At 40.0% G+C, this 21,386-nt stretch overlaps 2 long non-coding RNA genes across 23 annotated transcripts in view; both read right to left on the bottom strand.

Annotated features, from left to right (window-relative positions):
* LOC110742282 overlaps positions 1 to 10,845 on the bottom strand; it is an 84,582-nt gene extending 73,737 nt beyond the window's left edge. For all 9 annotated transcript variants that reach the window (XR_004177038.1, XR_004177035.1, XR_002519777.2 and 6 more), the window contains exons 1-3: positions 10,802 to 10,845; positions 9,202 to 9,266; positions 7,828 to 7,931 (exon numbers count right to left, since the gene is read on the bottom strand). This is a non-coding gene — a long non-coding RNA (uncharacterized LOC110742282). The remainder of the gene's footprint in view (positions 1 to 7,827; positions 7,932 to 9,201; positions 9,267 to 10,801) is intronic.
* Positions 10,846 to 10,848: 3 nt separating this feature from the next.
* The window catches only part of LOC101018816, an 83,844-nt gene continuing 73,306 nt past the window's right edge, over positions 10,849 to 21,386 (bottom strand). For 7 of the 14 annotated variants that reach the window (XR_004177027.1, XR_002519770.2, XR_002519768.2 and 4 more), the window contains 3 exons: positions 21,117 to 21,235; positions 20,940 to 21,025; positions 19,493 to 19,847 (listed from right to left, as the gene is read on the bottom strand). This is a non-coding gene — a long non-coding RNA (uncharacterized LOC101018816). Of the gene's footprint in view, positions 10,924 to 14,352; positions 14,939 to 18,158; positions 18,200 to 18,286; positions 18,477 to 19,492; positions 19,848 to 20,939; positions 21,026 to 21,116; positions 21,236 to 21,386 lie in introns of those variants that run through there. The other 7 variants (XR_004177029.1, XR_004177028.1, XR_004177030.1 and 4 more) reach the window with 7 other exon arrangements.

Genomic DNA, 21,386 nt, shown 5'->3' with positions numbered 1-21,386 from the left:
ATTGTCATCTGGATTTTTGTCTATTATGGAGATTTTAAAGTAACTAAGATGTTTGGCACTAATTCTTCATAGCCCCTCCAATATGCACATTAAAAAGTGTTTTCTTTTCCATTCATCTGTGGAGTCATTGGGATTCTAATCAGGATTGTCAAGAGATATTTCCTCTCTTTCTATTGGGAATGGTGTTTCCCCTTTTATTTGTCCTTACCTATTTTCTCTTTTGCTTTTTGGCCTACTATAGGAGACATATTGCTCATCTTTGAATTTCTCTGGTGCCTGTAGAGTTGCCTGTTTTTCAGCAGCAGTTGAGCTTGGCTTAGGAGCAGCATAACATCCCTCTATGATAGGTCGAACATGTGAGAAAAATTTTGGAATGCTTCTATATACCTATCAGGGTAATCAGAAAATCGGTCTAAGTCTCCCTTTATTTGCCTAAGGTCCTGAAATGAGAAGGGAACTTGAACCCTAGTGGCATCACCTTCATTAGACATTTCCTATATGAGTAAGAGCAAAGCTGGAGGAGTATGGAGTTTTGGAGATGGTGGAAGTGGAGGAGCCTATGGTGTGGTTAGAAGATGCCCTGAATAAGGGTGGCAGGAAGGGCTGGGACACTAGATTGCTCCCTCAGATGGTTCTCCTAGAAGTTGCCTTTCTAGTTTTGGAGAATTATTCCTTTTGGACCTGCCTGATATGACTGCTAAAAGAGATGGGTCAATTGTGCAATGCTTGCAAAGGTCTGTCTAGGTTGTCTCATAGGGCAAAGAAAACCTCTATATAGAAAACCTTGAACCATTTGCTCTCTAATCTACAGAGAAAATCTAATTTTTGATAGTATTAAAATCAAGGCTTCCCTCCAATGCCAGGTTAGTTCAAGATGGCAAGAAGGCCACACCCTTGTGTAAAAGAAAATGAACCACTTTTTCTTTAAAGTCTTTGGGTCATAGAAGTCCTAGTGCTTCAGAATGCACTCCAGAGGAGTACAGGCCAAAGATGGTCTGTTACCCATCTAAAAAGAGAAGTGAGAAAAACGTATCCATTTAGTCTCCTTCCTTTCTTTTGGAATGATCCAGGGTGAAGGGGGTGACAATGGTGGTATCCTTCCCACTGTTTCCTTCCTTGGTTCCCTGAGCCCCAGCATCCATTAAACGTGGATGCAGACATCACCCTCAGGTATGGATCCAGAGGAGCTAAGCAATGGGATTAGTCCCATTTACCAATGCAACTTTAGTCCTCTGTTGGTGATTTCTCTTTGACTTTCTAGACTTCTGTGATCCACGTGGCTTCCCAACAGATGGCTCTCAGGACAGACTATGTAACAGTTTTATGTGAGCAAGGCCCCTTAATGGACAGAGAGTACTGGGTTGCGCCCTATATTCTGTTTTTATTCCCCAGATTAAAGTATGTATTCTTAGGCAGTGGTTCTGGTTAATATCCATACTACATAAAATCCCCTTATTATTTAAGTATCATTCTAACTGGAGGTAGAATAGATGCCTTAACAAAATGTAGGGCCTGAACGGCAGTTTTTCTGCTGAAGGGAAATTATTGACACAAAATTTGGTTTTGGGAAACATCTTCCTCCTTGTTGTTGAGTTTTCCCATTCATAGATGCGGCATAAAGCTTGGTTTATAGTTGAGGGATGCAAAAAGGGAATAGAATTGGGAAAATACAATGTTCCAGCAAAGGCCTGATGAGGAACCTCTTGGAGAGGATTCCTATTTCCACTTGGTGGCACTGTAGGTCTTGAAATACCATGTGCTTTCCAGACAAAGGATAGAGAAAAAGACTACACTGGGTGGGGGAGGGGAGACCCCCTGTTCCTAGAAAAATCACAAAAATGGCAATCCCTTAAGCTATACTCCTGGTTACTATGGCATTTGCTGATCTTGCCTAACAGGATTATTTCCTTTAATTGTAAACATTCCCGCAGCATTGCATATAGAGAGGGGACAGGAGACATAGTGGTTATGGAGAAGAAAGAAAAAAAATTTGATGATAAAAACTTGGTGATTCTGTTGCTAATGAGCAGTGAAATGCTGGAAGAGTAAGAGTCAAGAAGCATTTGGGTAACACTGGGATGTAGCCTTGTCCAGGAATAGCCAAATGCCTCTGGATCTCTTCCAATCCTACATGATGGCTAGGCTCTTTGTGAAAGTCAACCAGTTCAAAACAGAGCCAACATTCCTAGCACTCGGAGGGCGCTGGGGGATTCACTCAGTATTCCCCAGCAAGCCTGTCACCTGCATCTTGAGAATGCAGGTAAGCATGACTGGCCATCTCTTAACAGGCCATCAGACACACAGTTTTAAGTTTTACTATACAATTTAAAATTGAGGACAGAAGGCCTCAAAAAAAGTAGAGAGTTGGGATCCACTCCTATACTTACTCTTCTGATGAATCTACCTTGGATCCTGGATGAGCCCCCACAATGAAACAGCCTCTTCTAGAGTAACACCCATGAGTAACACCCATGTTCCTTGTCTTATGGCCATGGAAAACTAGGATGCAGATACACAAAGAGTGAGGTTGAGAGTGGAAGTTTAATAGGCAAAAGAAAGAAAATAGCTCTCTGCTGCAGAGAGTTGTTCTGGAAAAATGGGTTGCCTGTCCAAGGCAAAATACAGAGGGTTTTAAAGACCAGCTGGTGAGCAGGCATTGTCTGATTTGCATAGGACATGAAAAAGTGGTTAGACCAGGTGTGCCATTTACATAGAAGGTGAAACTCTGGTAGTCCCATTTTAAGCTTTTATTATGCAGGCAGGTTATCTGCCTGAGCTGTGCCATGTTGCCCATTTCTTTGTTCCTGTAAACACGGTAACAAAAAGGGAAGATGGAGACTCCATGTTGAATATACGTGGCCAGCATTCCCCCATGTAAGCTTCCAGCTTGTTTATCTATGTCTGAAGTTTGATTTTTCAGGCTGCTCTTTGTTAGAAAAAAGAAATAATTTTCTGGGCTGCTTTTTGTTAGAAGGGAAGCTCTGTCAAAGACTCTTTATCCCTCATTATCTGCCTAAGTAATTTTTTTCCACATAGCTCCTGTATCAATAAGATCACTTTGGGCCAGGCACGGTGGTTCATGCCTGTAATTCCAGCACTTTGGGAGGCTGTGGTGGGTGGATCACCTGAGGTCAGGAATTCAAGACCAGACTGACCAACATGGTGAAAACCCATCTCTACTGAAAATACAAAAATTAGCTGGGCATATTGGTGGACACCTATAATCCCAGCTACTCAGGAGGCTGAGGCAGGAAAATCACTTGAATTCAGGAGGCAGAGGTTGCAATGAGCTGAGATTGTGCCATCACACTCCAGCCTGGGCTATAAGAGTGAAACTCCACCTTGCTGGGGGCAGTGGCTCACACCTGTAATCCCAGCACTTTGGGAGGCCAAGGCAGGTGGATCACCTGAGGTTGGGAGTTTGAGACCAGCCTGACCAACATGGAGAAACCTTGTCTCTACTAAAAATACAAAATTAGCCAGGCATGGTGGTCCATGCCTGTAATCCCAGCTACTCGGGAGGCTGAGGCAGGAGAATCGCTTGAGCCCAGGAGGCAGACATTGTGGTGAGCCAAGAACATGCCATTGCACTCCAGCCTGGGCAAAAAGAGCAAAACTGCATCTCCAAAAAAAAAAAAAAAGAAAAAAAAAAAAAAGAAAGTAAGAAAGAAAAGAAAAGAAAAAGAAAGAAATGGAGTGAAACTGTACCTCAAAAAAAAAAAAGTCACTTTAACTGTAGTGTGGACAATGCCTTGAAAGACAACAGAGGAGTACTATCAGGGAGATCACTTCAGTAGCTATTGTCATATTGGAGACAAAATATTTTAAGTACTAAAATCTGGTAAAAATTATGGAGTGAGAAAGGCAAATGCCCAAAGAATGTTTATGCAATTTAGGATACAACAAAGCTATGGGAAAACTAAAAATTGCCAGAATAGTAAGATGATGGAATACTTTGCAGCCATAAAGAAGAATGAAATTATGTCCTTTGCAGAAACAGGGATGGAAATGGAGACTGTTATACTTAACAAACCAGTGCAGAAACAGAAAGCCAAATACCAAATGTTGTCACATATAAGTGGGAGCTAAATGTTAACACATAGACCCATAGAGGGGAACAACAAACACTTGAACCTGTCAGAGGGTGGAGGGTGGGATGAGAGGGAGGATCAGAAAAAAAAATGAATGAGTTAATACAAGATAATAATAGGCTTAATACAAGAGTGATAAAATAATCTGTACAACAAACCACCATGACACTAGTTTACCTATATAACAGACCTGCACATGTAGTCCTGAAAAAATAAAAGTGAAATAAAAGAAGAATGAGAAAGTCAAGCTAAGCACACTGTTACAAAAACAAATATATTAAAATATTAAAGTAAAAAATGTTTCTGACAGGAATGTCTCAATGAAAACATTTTTGATGAAATGTTGCCTAAGATGAAGACAAAATATTCACTGACTTGGCAACGTGAAAGTCATTCCTGACCTGAGTGGAGTTGTAGTTGTAGAGGTCACTAAAGATTGGTTTGTAAAATAAATCACTGGAAGAATTTCTGTTTCCAGTAAGAAGGCAAACTAGACAATCTAAAATCTATCCTAATTAAAATTACTTAAAATGAATACCTGAGTCCACAATAAACTAAGAAAAATCTTTAGGGGTCAGAAATAAAATGGAAACCTTAAAACTTAAAGCTCAAACAGGTTGCCTTAGAGAAGTTATCCTGTCTCAATCATGTATGAGCTTTGGTTTTAATGTTCCAAATAAAAAGACATCAGGCTTCTAATGAATGGAAGGCAGAAACTGATGAGACCCTGTTCATATGGCTGAGAATTTCAAAGGAGTGCCCTTTCAGCGATAGGGTAGAACATTTAATGATAGAAACAAACAAACAAAAAAACACACACATGCACAGAAATCACAAAACCCCAAATCACAGCATTGGGAGACAATAATAAAGCTTGCCCAATTTGCTCTATGCTCTGGAGAGGAGGTAAAAAGTGTGCTATAAAAATGTAGAGCCAAACAGGCTATAAATAGATTTTGGGTTTGAATTTACACTATGTACCTGGTTTAATAAACCCCAAACTTTAAATTGACATGAAGAATCAGGTGGTGGAGTAAACACAAAACCTCAACCCAGACTGAAACATAAATTTACAATAGAAAATAAGAAAACATGAAAGGAACCAATCCCTATGATGACAAATTAATGGATACAAACATTTAGACTACTCTCCAAACATCTTACAAAATAGAAAGGCAAACAAAGATGATAAGATAAGTATTTTCAGTGATTAAGGACCTAAGAGGAGGAATTGAAAAATATTAGAAACAAATAACACTCTATATAAATGAGAGGCACCCAGAGTATCTTCTTGGGGTAGGCAAAACTCAAGAAACCCCCAATTCCCTATCCACATGTAATTCAAGGAAACACTAGTGTAGGTTCTGCTGCGAAGGGACTTTGCAGATTGAATTAAGGTCAGCTGACTTCAAAATAAGTAAATTATCCTGCATTATCCGGGCATACCCAATGTAATCACATGAGCCTTCAAAAGCAGAAGGGGAAGGCAGGAAGCCAGTGGAAGATGTGGCAGAAGAGAAAATAAGAGACATATAACAGAAGGGGAAGTCAGAGAAATTCTAAGCATGAGAAGGATTCAACTGGTCTTTCTTGGCTTGAAGATGTAGGGACACATGCAAAGTCCTTATAAAAGCCTCTAGGAACTAAAGGTGTCCCCTGTCCTGCAGCTGACAGCCAGTAAGGAATGGTTACCTCAGTCCTATAATTGCAAGAAAGGCAATGGATTCTGCTAACAGCATAAATGGGCTTGGAAGAAGTTTCTTTCCAGAGTCTTCTGATAAGAGCCCAGCTGGCTAACACCGATTTCAGCCTTATGTAATGTTTTCTTGTAGAATGTTTTCAAGGAGTTTTAGAACTTGGGGCACTCTGAAATTCTCATTTTACTTAGAAATTACTTACGCTTGCTCAGCAATTGTGTATACTTGAGAACTCTTGAGATATAAGAAAGCCTGTAAGTTGTTTCTAAATATGATAAACTTATTGTTCTTCCTAAGCTTAACAATTCTTACAGCTGATATTCATTTTACAATGTTTTAAGTGTTTCTTAATTTTATTATGCAGAGGTTTCCTGCTGCCCAATTTTTGGAGCCTATAAATATGTATTTTTCCAGGTCCCAAAGAATGTTGTAGGTCCTTAAAACTCTAGTAGGTTCTGAGCCCTGTGCTTAAGTCATGTGAAAGATAGAACAGTCCTGTGCCTGCCTCAGCCACATGTAGTGGTTGTATATACACCTGCAGTAAAATCAGCCTGCTATCCCCACATATTCACAATTTTAAGCTTATTGTATACAGTGCTTTTTGTGTTGTTGGCTGATTATTTTTTAGTGACTAGCATAGGTGCTATAAAATAATGGCTTAATAAATGTACTTACTTAAAGTAATCAAAAATCCACAACTTCAACTATATGTCATAATCTCCTTCCTAAAATATCTATTTGAAATTATACTTCTAAAGACTCCCAAAATTTTTGGATCCTCTTTAACAAAAAAATTGCTTATCTTTATTGTGTTAAAAGATGGTACAAATAAACAAAATATAAAACCATACACAAAGTGGGAATCCCTATAAATATTTGACTTCTAGATATGTGTTTCATTAGACGTTAGTTACAGATTTCTTTCTAAGCATTTATAGAATCATATTCAGAATATTCTAGACATTCCATATCCTTAATACAGCAATGGCTTCCTAGTACTCTGAAAATTTTTCTCAGGACCAGGGAAATTTTCTTTGGTGGTATAGAGATTTTAACAGAGTATGCTCTAAGAGCATCTTAACATATGTGATGAAACAAAAACTATGCACAGGCCTAGCTGTTATGTGCAGGGAAGGGCAGGCAGGCTGATGTTCACGAGCAATTATCAACGCAAGCAGCAATATTTGTTCCAAAAGTTCACGGGATCCTTCTCAACCTCAGTAGAAAGTATTAATTAAAAACAACTCCCTCACCTAGGTATGCTGAAGTGAGATTAACAATATTTAAATGAATAATAACATGAATTATTTCACGTGCAAACCTTCATGTGTGATACTTATCCCTGGGTACAATAATTGGATCTGAAATCCAAAGGCTAGGCTTTAACTCCTATGTGGAATCCTGCTAAACCTGGACCTTTCCACTTTAAGATAATAATGCTATGACGTTGATTTTTTTTGTACATGGGTAGTTTTGCTCACTTCTAAACCCAATAAAACTCCCATTCTTTTTTTTTTTTTTTTTTTTTTGAGATGGAGTCTGTCTCTGTTGCCCAGGCTGGAGTTCAGTGGCGTGATCTCAGCTCCCCGCAACCTCCGCCTCTCAGGTTCACGCCATTCTCCTGCCTCAGCCTCCCAAGTAGCTGGGACTACAGGTGCCTGCCACCACACCCAGCTAGTTTTTTGTATATTCAGTAGATATGAGGTTTCACTGTGTTAGCCAGAATGGTCTCGATTTCCCGACCTCGTGATCCAGTCGCCTCGGCCTCCCAAAGTGCTGGGATTACAGGTGTGAGCCACTGTGCCAAGTCAAAACACCCATTCTTACCTAGGGACAGACCTGTGACCCCGAAAGTCAGATTTCATGTGGCCACTGAAAGAGTGCAACTTAAATCTGAGAATAACCAAAATGCTTAAAACTTAGCATGCTGTGCTTCCATCGAAAAGCAAGATGGGAAAAAAATGTATAAATAGAAAGAAAAACAGGGAAAGGGACAAGGAGAATTTGTGTTCTGTAAGTATTGGGATGAAGCTCCCTACCTCTTTCCATTGCTGTTCCACAGCACTGCTTTTGCCAGGACTGGAGACTTGGTTTCCAGCTCTTGTACCTCCTCCAGCAATGCCTTTTTGCAGATGTGCTTTGCCTTGTATAAAGAGGAAAAATGAAACATGGCATAAGAACTTGACACAACTGAAAAGAGAGGTTACTCCCATCTTGGGCCATACCCAAATGCCCTTTGATAGAGGTTGAGGTTTGAGAAGTGTTGTAGCATGTACAGTCTCCATGCATGACATGTAATCCACCTCCATAGCCTGGAGGCATCCAAAGTGCTGCAGACCAGACCTGGACAATAAATGTCAAGAGTCACCATCACCCCAAAAAGAACTAAAAGTCTGTAGATCTGCTGAGGAGCCCAGTCATTCAAAGACAGGTTGGGGTTCACAAAGACCCAGGGTCTTCCTGTAAAGCTTTTCTTGGCAGGATCTGAAAACCCAGAAGATGCTTTATATCCTCATCCTAGTGAACAAACGCTGGTTCCCTGTTCCTTGGCCTGACTGCAGTCAGAGATCCCAGGAGTTAGCCGGTTTTCTCTCTCCCTTTTGGTGTGAAAAGAGCCACTGCCAGAGCAGCCATGGACTTAGGATGCTAGAGTGCATGGTTTGGATGCAAAACCTTTGGCCTGAAATGTGGCATCAACACAAATACACAGTGCAGATTTTTCATCTTACCCTGGTGATGACTAACCATTAGTGTCCACATACGTAGGCTTTGATGAAATACTACATCCTATGAAATAACTCTCAGCCAGGAAAGCTCACTCTTCTGGAACTGTAGGAAGTGTTCCTGTACCTTTTCTTTTTTTTCTGACTAAACTGATTAGTACCTTACATTGTTCAAATATTTGGCTAATTTCAGGGTTTTTCTATAATTGAGACTGAACAAAGCTAAAATTGATCTACTATTGAAAACCATCTAGGAGAAGAAAAGACATTTAACAAGATATAGGCTATATAGGAGGAAAAAACTGTAAAGAAAATAGGCTCATGAATTAGTAACAACTCAGGGTAAAAACCTTTGCATTGGTTTAATTTCAACATATACACATGTGAGAATCTAGCTGGGTACCAGAACTCAAAGACAGAATGAGAACAAAAACTGAGCACATTTGACCTGAAATAAAATGTATCAGCAGAACATTCTGAAGAAGTGGGCCATTTCTGTAGAATCACATTCTACCCCTACCCACCCTCCACTTTCAATAAAAGAAAGCATGTTAAGATAATATGAGTCATCTCCCGACATTGTGAGTTAATCCATCATGGAGTATTAGCACTGAGACACTGTATATGTGCCTGGAATCCTTTCCCCCAAAATAAACAAGAGAAAGTCACACAGACTTTAAGACATAATACCTTAATTCCATCAAACAGTGTCCTCAGACTCAGGATAGATAAAATACTGCAGGTCAACGCAGAGCCTGTGGAATTTTAATTTAAACAATAAATGAGAAAATGCCTTTTGCTGGAAAAGAGGCAGTCAAAAAGGATGTTAAAATATACCCTGTTTATTATGAAATATTTGGGAACTCAAACACTGCCTTTTATCTTATGGACTTCTGGAGCTAAACTGACAAGGCCACTGAGTGTGTTCCCCACCTGCTGTGAGCCATCAGCTTGCACAGGTACCAGGAGAATATTCTGGCTACCCCTGAATAATTAGCAGCATTTGTCACTCTTCCAGGATACTTCTTCCTACCATCATCCTTCCGCTCCCTACTTTTGTACCCTTTCCAGTGAACAGGGGCAAAAAGCACCTATTGTTATCTCCTGATCTGGGAAAAAAGGAGGTTTCTAAGGAAGCTGAAATAGGAAGGCTGGGCACGGAAAATCTACAGCTTAGGCCAAGAAACAAAGAAAATGTGACCCACCGTGGAAGCTGCTGGTTTCTACTCATTCAGAACAAGGCCTCAGAGGGCAATGGTCTGAGCATCTCTATGCTCCCAGGCATTGTTCACGTCTCAGTGGATGAAACTGCATTCATATCTTAGAGTTACTCAGCAATTTGTTAATATTTCCACTAGGTTAGCCCCTGTGAGCTAGTCTGGAAACTTTGCTGCTATTGAAGAACACTGCATTGCAATGCTGGGGATAATTCAACCTCTTTCTGCATGTAGCACTTGAGTAGAAGTGGTGCTGGTGATTTAAAACAGTGTTTTCAAGCATTTTTTATCTCATAAGGCCTGAATTAGGGAAAAAAAATGATTCTAAAATCTTTCCTTCTGAAGTCTACATGAGAGTGGCCTAAAATTAGTATTTATAGGTTATAAAGTGAGTTAAGCATTAGCCACTGGCATGTCACTTAAATCTCACCAGGAGCCAGGATTTGGAGTGTTCTGCATCACAACTTTGACAAAGTAAGCCCCATTATCTGAAAATGGCTTACCCCCGAGTGGTCCAGGCTTCATCTAATCCAACATCAAGGGGACAGATGACCACAGAAGGGACAAAGTGGGGTTGTGACTACTGCCACATGAGTATGAGACTTGTGACTCTTCAGATCTACCTGTGAGTGTCTCTAGGTTTTTGGGGACTTTTAACATAAATAGATTGATTTAGGATCTTACTTTCCATCTTTTTGTTTTGGAATTTTTTTTCCTGGACTCTTTTTGTATGCAAGTACAGTCAGTCAAAGTGTTTAATTCTAAACGTGGATGAAAATGTAAATATAATGTGCTTCAAAATAAATCAGTTTAGTTAGAAAGTTAAAAAAAACAAGGCCTATTTGCATATAGAAATAGCTCATTATCTCCTATTTCCATTTAACTGCCTGTCTGGGATTACAATAAGAAAATAAAGGCCAGGTGCAGTGGCTCATGCCTGTAATCTCAGCACTTTTGGAGGCTGAGATGGGTGGGTCACCTTAGGTCAGGAGTTCAAGACCAGCCTGGCCAATGTAGTGAAACCCTGTCTTTACTAAAAAGTATAAAAATTAACTGAATATGGTGGCACACACCTGTAATCCCAGTTACTTGGGAGGCTGAGGCAGGAGAATCGCTGGAACCTGGGAGGAGGAGGTTGCAGTGAGCCGAGATCGTGCCACAGTACTCCAACCTGGGTGAGAGAGAGAGACTCTGTCTGAAAAAAACAAAACAAAACAAAACAAATCAAAACAAAACAAACAAAAAAAAAAAAGAAAGAAAGAAAAGAAGTCATTCTAGAATTGGAGACTATATTGTTTGAAGAATGGCAAAATATAAGAGATGCAATTAGATAAATGAAAATGGGTTTCTCTGTATTCAGTGGCCTTGAGCTTATATTGTTTTGATAAAGCAATACTAACAAATTTCTCCTAAATGAGAACTGGTACACGGCAGCTTACCTAAGAATGCTGTCATAGGCAAACATTTTCTGTGAATATATGTTAAGGGATTTTGAAACAGTTCTGGGTAATTTAAACTTCATACTTCTAAGACAAATAGCCATTAGCTAGGCATCACATATACTCAATCAATTATTTTAATAAAAGATAGATTTGGTTCCTCATGAAAACTTTGGTTAAAAGGACAATAGTTCTTGTGATAGTTTGCTAAGAATGATGGTTTCCAGCTGCATCCATGTCCCTACAAAGGACGCAAACTCATCCTTTTTTATGGCTGCATAGTATTCCATGGTGTATATGTGCCACATTTTCTTAATCCAATCTGTCACTGATGGACTTAAAGTATAATAATAATAAATAAATAAATAAATAAATAAATAAATAAATAAATAAAAAAGGACAATAGTGTAGGCATTTTATGAAGTTCCAAATCTGACTTAAATAGTATAACAATAGTGCATCTGCATCCAGAAAGTTGACAGACTTCAAGAAAAAAGTGACTGAATTACCTTATTCTGGTTCTCTTTTCTTACTCTTAACAGCCAGGTCCTGAAATGCAAGTGAGAAACTGGGCAAAAAAATGGAGAAAGTGCAGAAAGATGGAGCAACTCAGTTTCCTAAGTGCTCACAGAAATATATTTGAAAAGTTAGGCCTGCCTTGCCCTGGAATTTAAAAGCTCTTTCCAAAGAGAGTGATGGCCATGAAAATTTAAAACAAAACAAAACATCCTTAAGATTAACCGAAGGCAGCTGATTGCAGTAGCTCACACTTGTGATCCCAGCAGTTTGAGAGGCCGAGGTGGGCAGATCACGAGGTCAGGAGTTTGAGACCAGTCTGGCCAACATAGTGAAACCCCGTCTCTACTAAAAATACAAAAAATTAGCCAAGTGTGGTGGTGTGCACCTGGAATCCCAGCTACTCAGAAAGCTGAAGCAGGAGAATTGCATGAACCCGGGAGGCAGAGGTTGCGGTGAGCTGAGATTGGTCCATTGCACTCCAGGAAGGGGCAACAGTGTGAGACTTCATCTCAAAAAAACCAAATTGACCAAAGGCAAGATGAAAGAACAGCAGCATCACCTTGGAAGTTCCCTAACATCACCATGTGTTGCCATCACAAAATAAGACCTTCAGCTGCTCCTCAGTTCCCTCTCACTACTGTAAACCTATTCTGGGAACTTCGAGGTGCATCGTAGCATATTGTGCCTCAGTAGTTATTTGACAACTTATATCCAATGATGGGTGGTTGACGACAATCAGGATTAATATTTTTGTTCAGTGTATAGGAAGAAAAAAACAACAAGTTTTCTGAAACTGCAATTCAGAAAGATAAATCACAGTGAAGCACTGTATCCTTCTCAGAGGAAAGCAATTCACAATATGCCTTTTCTCCTTAGGAGAAGCCTCTGAATTTACTTGCCTCAACAAATGTTTTTGGTTTTGAGTACAGTATGAGACATCACATGGGCCTCATAAACAAAGATAAAATGCCCAAATAAACTCACCAAATTCTGGTTTTTGATGAGAGGGGTGAGTATAGTTTAGATATTAAATAGATATTACAAATTGAGCATACATGTACTTTGGGAAAATACTCCAGGTGACAGCCAATATATACAATATTCCCCACAACTCTCAACAGAACAAGACAAAGATGCCTTTCAGAAAGTACCCCTGGACTTCAGTAGGGATTTTTTTGGCTCAGCCCAGAGATGAGATGCTGAGGGCTACTGGAAATCGCTGAGTTCTCGGGCTGTGATGCCAGGCGGTGGGCAGCAACTTGTTCCTGTGGGCAAGACTAATCTATATTTATCTAAAACTAACTTATCTTTGCAAAACTGAACAAATTCAGTAAGGTAATATGTTGTGTCACAATTGGGCATATTAGCTGAAAGAGCAAATAACAGAACTAATATTTTCATACAGTATATCCGTTAGATTAAGAAAATAGCTTTTCTGGCTATAATCTTTTCATAATCAACTCTGATTCTGCTATTTTCAGAAATGGTTTTATCAAAGAAAATGGAAGTAATGGTAAATCAAAACATTTAAGAAATTAAGTGATTTAATTTTTATGAACAATTAAAAAAAGAATGGGAAAAAAAAACAAGAAAATATGGCTGTAATATTCTTTCTCCCCTGTGTCTTTGCATTATATATAATTGGTTGTCAAGATAATGCCAAAATGAAGATTTTTACAAGAGACATCCTTGACTGTCAGGCAAGAAAACTTCTCAATGAGAGTGGGAGAAATGGTGAGCTAAAAATGAAATCTGATGTCTTTTCTTGGAAGGTTTGAATCAAAGTATCAATTGTCAACCTCAGGAACCCAAAATAATTGTGTTTGCCCAAAGTAAAGCTGAGCTCAGTCTCATTTCTTTCTTTCTTTTTTTTTTTTAAAAGAAGGAGTCTCGCTTAGCTGTCCAGGCTAGAGTGCAGTGGTGTGATCTCTGCTCACTGCAACCACTGTCTCACAGGTTCAAGCAATTCTCCCATCTTAGCCTCCCAAGTAGCTGGGATTATAGGTACCCATTATCATGCCCGGCTAATTTTTGTATTTTGGTAGAGATGGAGTTTCACCATGTTGGCCAGGCTGGTCTTGAACTCCTGAGCTCAAGTGGTCGGCCTACCTTGGCATCCCGAAGTGCTAGGATTGCAGACATGAGCCACCGTGCCCAGCCCAGAGTCTCAATTTTCAAGGTAGTTGCCACCTATTTGCAGGGAAATTGAGATCATTCAAAACAACAACCAGTATTATGTTTTTCAAGCAGCCCCTCCTTTTGCTCATGGATAAAATTAAAATTTACATGATCTTGGAAATTAGTCCCTGCATTTGCATTGTACACAATATATCTTGGAAGTAATATATTTTAGAACTGAAAGCAAAAATTGAGTAGTATTTTCTATTATTCTACACAATAATGCCATCTTTGTGACTGATTTTGTCATAGACCTGTGAGCTACCTCTCTAGAAGAATTTATTGTAGAGATATCTATTTTGGGATATGTGGAAAAATGAAGAATACTTCACTCTTCTAATTTGAAATGCCTTACCTATACACAGTTTTTCTCTTAAGCATGGGATGTGAAGCCGGGCCATATTTGTGATCTTTGTGATCACGTAGCAAGCACTGAATTTAAGGTATAAACAGAGATAAATTTTGAGTGGTACTTTCTCTACTGGATGGAATTTAGAAATTCTGCCTTATAAGGCAGCATCCCTACTGACTTCACAGGTTTTCTCAAAGCTCCTTTTTGTCTATATATTTCCTTATCATAACATATACTTTCTTTTCTTTCCCTTTTTTAAAAAAAAAGATACAGGGTCTTGCTTTCTTGTCTAGGCTGGGGTGCAGGGACACGATCACAGGTCACTGCAGCCTCAAACTCCTGGTTTCAAGTGATCCTCTTACTTCAGTTTCCCAAGTGGCTCATATGACAGGTATGCACCACCATGCCCAGTTAATTTTTAAATTTTTCTATGGCTGTCTACATTTTCATATCAAGATAAAGCACAAGTTTAGATTTACCTTTTTTTTTTTTCAAAAATAATCTTTCACTAGGAGGTGGCAAGAGACCCATTTCTTCAGAATTCTCGTAGTGCTCATATTCTGTGGCAGGGATTGTGGGAAAGATAATTCCAGGGATAGATGAGCCCTGCACTCATCTTTGATGATGCACTTACGCTCTGCATGCCACATCTTCAATCAAACAGGCAGTAGAAACCAGGAATAATCCCAACCGGAAGTGTGCATAGCTCAGGATCACAGCGGCTTGCAAGAAACACAAGTAACACATGCTTGAGTATTCTCTCTTTCAAAAACCATGCAATGCAATTTCATCAAGGCATGTATTTCACTACACCAAAGCAACAAGTACTATTAAATTTAATGAGAGGTATCCAATGCACTGTCAGGAAGTTCAAGGGGCAGAAGAGACTTGCTCCACTCTGGAGCCCTATCTCCTCCCACCTCCATTCTTCCAGTTTGACATGTAATCTTGTCTCTCTCTTTTATAAAGTGCTTCCAAGGCCAGGTGCGGGAGCTCACCCCTGTAATCCCAGCACTTTGGGAGGCCAATGCGGGCGGATCATGAGGTCAGGAGATCGAGACCATCCTGGCTAACACAGTGAAACCCCATGTCTACTAAAAATACAAAAAAAAAATTAGCCAGGTGTGGTGGTGGTGGTGGGCCCCTGTGGTCCCAGCTACTTGGGAAGCTGAAGCAGGAGAACTGCGAGAACCTGGGAGGCGGAGCTTGCAGTGAGCCGAGATCAGGCCACTGCACTCCAGCCTGGGTGACAGAGGGAGACTCCGTCTCATAAATAAATAAATAAATAAATAAATAAATAAATAAAAATTAAAAAAATAAAATGCTTCCAAGTCCTTCTGATTAGGATGGTGTCCTAAATTCTTCCTAAAGAGCTTTTGTAGCCACCAATACTGCTTCACTGTAGAATAAACTTTTTCTTATTAAGATTCCTCATTCATTCATCATCATCTCCTTTTTCCTCACTGCTCATTCATTTGTGGAGCTAGTACCCATGTCATAGTTACTTGGTCAAGGCATAGTGATACTTCACACTTAGGAAAGAAAAATGACTAGGTTACAGTTCTTGACTTCAAGAAATTAAAATCCCTGTGGTGTCACTACATTACACAGTGGAATATGGTATATATCACAAAAATATCCTATGGGGTTTCTGAGAGGACTTCTTAAAGATGAAAAAGTGAGGGATGTACCTGGAAAGATGAGCAGGATTTCAGCAGATAGAGATAGGTAGAATGAGAGAGATCCCAGGTGGAAGGATAAAGCAGACAGAAGAGCAGCAGAGAGTGCAGCTTTTAAGATTTCCTGGTCTCTGGCATTGGTCATGGATAGCTTGAGAGGAAAGAGGCAGAGAGGGTTTTGGGGAAACAGAGCTGCAGGGCCGAGTTAGGTGTTAGATGAGTTGGAAAAAGAACTTAGGGCAAAAGCAGAGGGAGGGGGGTATTTACTCTTAACAGAGATGGCAGGGTGGGGAGGACAGATTGGTTTAAGTAAGCACAGGCCAGGAGCGTGAAGCGAGCTAGGTATTGCGAGCCTAGCCTAGAAGCATGGACCACCTGGGAAAGGGACAAAAGTATGACAAACTCTTTGTGTTCACTACATTTCTTTTCTGGATTCCTTAACCATTTGATCTTACTGGAATAGAAGTTATACTAGAACTCACTGCAAAGTGGAGTGAGGCTCACAGAGGAAAAACAGGAGAGGGCCTAACACAAGATTAACCTCCTCAGGGACCCCTGCAGGCACTGGGGGGCTAAGAATTGGGGAAACCTGGAGCAGCTCACTTTACAGTACAGTGAGAACAGGACTCACCTGGCTCAGGCCTGACATCCAATCATCAGCTCACTCTGGTTTGCATCCTTTGCTCCAGCTGAATGGCCACATGTACTGCAGCCATTGTTGCTCCCTTTGCCCTTCAGGGTGTCCTTCCCTAGCACCTATCCCCAAAGCACCCCCACCCCCTCACTCTAATTCTGACCACTCAACTTGCCCATCAGTCCAAGCCTTCTCCTAATCACAGCCCTCCTACCTCTGAGCCCCTCCACAGAGACCTGTTGGTGGTGTTTGGCATTTTATGACAACTAAACCAAAAAGCAGTGAGGTTTGAAAAAAAGAGCCAAAAGTCAATCCTGGCAGGGGAGGATTTGCTCTTTGCCTTAAAAAGTCAAGAGTACCAGCTTTTGATGGAAAAATTTCAAACCTCAAAAAGTGGGTACATTTTGCCCCATCAATTACATCTCTCAGAATTCATCCTAAGGAAAAAAGAGAATGTGTAAAGATCAAGCACAAGAATATTCATGAAAGTGCTATACTATCACATAAACTAGAAATAGATGTCCCAGAAGAAGATCTATAAATATACTGTGGCACTTACATGCAATGAACTTCTATGCAGCAATTAAAGTAATATAGAATTATCATAGAGAGATGTCATATTCTATGGCTACTGCATAATATGGGATCTATGACAACAACTCATAGAGGACCTATGAAAGGGAAGGGAAGCATGATTGACCTAAGCCTCAAAATTAAACTTGAGGTGTTATCCCCAGATGAGGTAGGTATACCCAAAAGTTATATCATCTTACACATCTTTATTATGTCACATCTATATTATGTGACACATCAATATATACCATAATTTTCATAGTCCTGTTTAGGTGTTTCCTCACATTAGCAAAACCATTCTGGAACTTCAAAAACAGTGGACATCCAAGCCATGATGGACTTCAGAGTACCTACCTTTATGTACACACTTATATATTCAAAACAAATGCATGGAACGGTACATGGAAACAAGTATCTGGGTGGTAGGACTGTATTGTCATGTCTCTTTCTCTGTCTCTATTTCCTGTTTCTTCTCCATAATAGTAAAATTCAACTTTTCCTCCTCAACCAGGGAAACTACAAGAAAGGAGTTGGATACGCCTGCTCCTTCTGCCTCCTATTGTCATGCTTCTGAGTTAAACAGGGTCTCTGAAGTCCAACCAGGACCTTGGATTTTGCTCATGCTACAAATGCCCAGGGTGAGGCGCTTGGTCCATGGAAGGTGGACTTGTTCAAGCATACTTCTGATGACACATGTGGGATCATTAACAAGGTATATTTATTTTATTTTATTTTATTTTTTTAATTTTTTTAATTTTTTTAATTTTTATTTTTTATTATTATCATACTTTAAGTTCTAGGGTACATGTGCATACGTGCAGGTTTGTTACATATGTATACTTGTGCCATGTTGCTGTGCTGCACCCGTCAACTCGTCAGCACCTATCAACTCATCATTTACATCAGGTATAACTCCTAATGCAATCCCTCCCCCCTCCCCCCTCCCCATGATAGGCCCCGGTGTGTGATGTTCCCCTTTCCGAGTCCAAGTGATCTCATTGTTCAGTTCCCACCTATGAGTGAGAACATGCGGTGTTTGGTTTTCTGTTCTTGTGATAGTTTGCTAAGAATGATGGTTTCCAGCTGCATCCATGTCCCTACAAAGGACACAAACTCATCCTTTTTATTTTAAAAAGTACTGTCGATTTTACAACACTAAGGAATTATTTAAAATAGATTATGACTCGTATGTATCCCATAAACATGTAAAATATCATGTATCAATAAAAAAAGATTATTTAATTTAGAACTGTAGTTGCTGAAAAAAATGAACTTTGAACTCTCCTGTTGAAAACACAAAGCCCCTCTCAACTGAACAGAGGTTATACGGAGATCTGGAAGTATTGTTGTGTCGCTGGTCTTCAAAACTAAGGGCTGTAAATATAACATACATATAACTAATTTTAAAGGTTTGTCTCAGAAAGTTTCCTACTGCCCTGATTTTCACAGATGAATTGAGATCTGGAATCCTAAAATAATTCTAAGGCAATCTACTGACCACTTCGGTATCATATGACTAGGAACCCACTGTGGTAAATTACAGGAGGTGAGGCTCAGGGGATGGAATTATTCATACATTGGGAAACAAGCTGGTGAGAGCTGAAGATGGAATTAAAGACTTGGCTGGTTGTAAGGCCACTGAGCTGTGCAGCACTGCCCTAGGGTCAAATTACTAAGAATATTAATGAAAGGCACTCATGAACCTGGGGATCAGGTTAGAGAATGCATTAGCTTCAGCCATGCTACTAATCATACAAACCACAGAACCCCTGGACCAGCTGTTTATAAATGTGGTGACAGACGATAAAAGTCTTTTCTTTTCTTTTCTTTTCTTTTCTTTTCTTTTCTTTTCTTTTCTTTTCCCTCCCCTCCCCTCCCCTCCCCTCCTGTCCCCTTCCCTTCCCTTCCCCTTCCCTTCCCTTTCTTTCTCTCTCTCTCTCTTTCTTTCTTTCTTTCTCTTTCTTTCTCTCTCTTTCTTTCTCTCTCCCCTTCTTCCTTCCTTCCTTCCTTCCTTCCTTCCATCCTTCCTTTCTCTCTCTCTCTTTCTTTCTTTCTTTTCTTTCTTTCTTTCTTTCTTTCTTCCTTCCTTCCTTCCTTCCTTCCTTCCTTTCTTCCTTTCTTTCCTTTCTTTCCTTTCTTTCCTTCCTTCCCTCCTTCCTTCCTTCCTTCCTTCCTTCCTTCCTTCCTTCCTTCCTTCCTTTCTTTCTTTCTTTCTTTCTTTCTTTCTTTCTTTCTTTCTTTCTTTCTTTCTTTCTTTCTTTCTTTCTTTCTTTCTTTCTTTCTTCCTTTCTTTCTTTTTTTCTTTCTTTCTTTCTTTCTTTCTTTCTTTCTTTCTTTCTTTCTTTCTTTCTTTCTTTCTTTCTTTCTCTCTCTCTTTCTCTCACTCTCTCTTTTTTTTTTTTTTAACTAGAGTAACCAGCGCTGCATAAGATTAGTTTGTGTTCCCCAGCATGTGGTGAGTTAGAAAAGATGTGATAAAGATGGAGCAGTAAAAGTTCACCTGTGAGGAGAAGGAACCTGAAATGTCTTCATGCATCATTCTATGCCAGGACTTCCCATGAAGTACCTTATTTAATGCATCACAATCCCCATTTTACGAAAGAAAATTTAAGTCTGCAACATCCCCCAGGCACCTGCAGCAGAGAGTGGATTCATCAAGATGCAAAGCTGCTGGTCTGCCCCTGCATGCTGCTTCCTGCCCCAAGTGTGAGGGGGACGAGCTGCCCTTTTTTCACCTGCACCTCCCTGGGCAGAACAGAGCATATCTATAATACTTTCTGCAGAAGTATCACTTCTATTTAACACCAGGCACCAACTTTAAATTTTAAGTAAAGGAAAATGTGGAGCACTTGCAAAGTTATAAAATAAAAAGAAACACAGGAGGAAAATATTCCAATCCATTCCCCACCCTCAACATTAACACAACAAAATAAAAGAGAACCCACAACAACAATAAGATTTGCAAAATCTTGTAGTCAGAATCCCCAGCTTCTCTTCTCAGCCTTCCCTGTCCCTCAACTTTGCCTACTAAAATTCTGTTCCATTCAAAGGTCAAGGGAGACTCTGTATTGTTTTTGAGGTTTGGCTTTCCAAAAACCTTGGTTTTCATGAGTGTGCATGTCAAAAGCTAAATCCCATTCTCATGTTACTGTGAGCTGTTTTAGAAAGGGTGGGAATGAAAGTTCCAAACGCACTTGCTAAAGGTGGCTGTGCAACGCTGACAATCAGTAACTGTGCATGTTTCAAAGAGCTTGGCTGAGCTGCAGGTGTGTTGAGTTCAACCATGATCTGCTGGGAATGCACATTCTTAAAGCAGGAGAAATGAAATTGGTTCTAATTCTGCAATGCTGCAGAAAAAAATGGCTAGGCATTATGAATTATGCCTGAAATTCCAGCACTTTGGGAGGCTGAGGCAGAAGGATGGTTTGAGACCATTGTAGAAAATAGAATGGTCTATATGAGGCCAGTCTAGGAAATATAGTGAGACTTCTGTCTCTACAAAAAAATAAAATTAACTGGTTATGGTGGTGCACCTGTAAGTCCCAGCAATTGGGAGGCTAAGGAGGGAGAATGAGGATTGTTTGTGCCCAAGAGACTGAGGCTGCACTAAGCTATGATTGTGCCACTGCACTCCAGCCTGGATGACAGAGTGAGACCCTGTCTGGAAAAATAAATTACCAGGGGCAGATTAAGTGCTTAGTGAGCCCACATTAATTTGCCACAGAAGGGAGGAAGCAAATTTGAGGCTGAAACCTAGTTCTTCATTTCCTGAAATCATTCATGCTCACTCTCTCCTTACATGAAATGCCAACAACCTGGTTTCAATTTTAAGCTTACATTTGCAGCAAAAGGTGCAGGTATCTCAGTTCAATGCCTTGGAACCTCCTCTAAGGATGATTCTAGTAGCACTCATTTGAGAAGCCCTGTGTGAACGCAAAATAATTTTTACATAAACAATCGAGTAATCCCATGGCTCCTGCATATCTATGAAAACTCAAAAACTACCCTACTCACCTGAGCATGATGGTTAAATACCAAGCCACTGGTATGTCTGGAACACCTGCACAAAGGAGATGTAAACCCACAGCTTCTAGCACAAACATCGGCCAACTTAGCTTCCCTGTCACCTGCAACTGATGGTGGGCGAGATTGAGTAATCCCATGAAAATATCATTCCTACAAATTTAGAGTCACTAAAAACAAAAGACATAACAAACACACTCTTTTTGACAGTAGGTATTATCAATGTTATTTGTCACTAAGGCACAAGCGAGTTTCATCAAT

Source organism: Papio anubis, chromosome 11 (genome assembly GCF_008728515.1).
Source record: "Papio anubis isolate 15944 chromosome 11, Panubis1.0, whole genome shotgun sequence".
Taxonomy (NCBI): Eukaryota; Metazoa; Chordata; class Mammalia; order Primates; family Cercopithecidae; genus Papio; species Papio anubis.
This window is presented reverse-complemented; position numbering and strand designations above follow the sequence as displayed.